This window comes from Frankliniella occidentalis, unplaced genomic scaffold (genome assembly GCF_000697945.3).
Source record: "Frankliniella occidentalis isolate FOCC.00 unplaced genomic scaffold, Focc_3.1 Scaffold95, whole genome shotgun sequence".
NCBI lineage: Eukaryota > Metazoa > Arthropoda > Insecta > Thysanoptera > Thripidae > Frankliniella > Frankliniella occidentalis.
The window spans coordinates 28,037-28,816 of record NW_026267224.1 but is presented as its reverse complement, the minus strand read 5'-3'; positions in this window follow the sequence as shown (position 1 = coordinate 28,816).

The window sequence follows — 780 nt, the reverse complement described above, 5'->3', positions numbered from 1 at the left end:
AAATTAGAGGTTCATTTTAAAGCAAAAGGGGCGCAAGTCCACTTACGCCACTTGGCTTGAGAAACTTTGCAGTATCAGATGTCGTAAGTCAAGTTGCGCCACTTTACCATATTTTCAATTGAAATTTTTAGTGGAACAAGTATACTTACGACGTTATGCTCAAAAAAATGATAGTTATTCTATTAAATATTTTTCTCTTGCCAGTATCCACTAAGCCCGTCCCAAAGCTAGACAATGTGCGCCTAGCATATATTTAACTGTCCTGCAGTATCCTTGTCTTCATCTTGATAGGAAATTTGTCGCAAGTGGACTTACGTCTGGCTGCCACAAACCCAGTAGAATTTCATTTGTCATAAGTGGACATACGCCACTCTTCCCCAAATTAGAGCTAAAATCTTTTTGCCGTAACCCAATTTTGCTTGTGGAAGGTCAGTACTAGAAGGTAAAAGAATTTAGACAATTGCCTATGTATTCAGAAGGTCTACGCTTATATTTTAAATTGTTTTGAGTTTGATGTAATGCGGAAGACGTTTTCTCTGTTTCCTGAAAACTTAGTCCAAAAAACTTACGACAGTCCTCCCATTTGCCACAGAAATGTCCCGCCCTCCAAAGTCGGCCCAGGGCGTAAGTGGCCAAGACTTTCCGGAAAAGTGTCCCGCCATCTTTTGATATGTTGTTCCCCAGGTCTAATAACGCATTTCTTGACGGTTAATTTTTTGTCCATTTTTCGGTCGTGCCTCGGGTACCTGACCACTATGTTTTGCTAAGCTCTGCCACTCT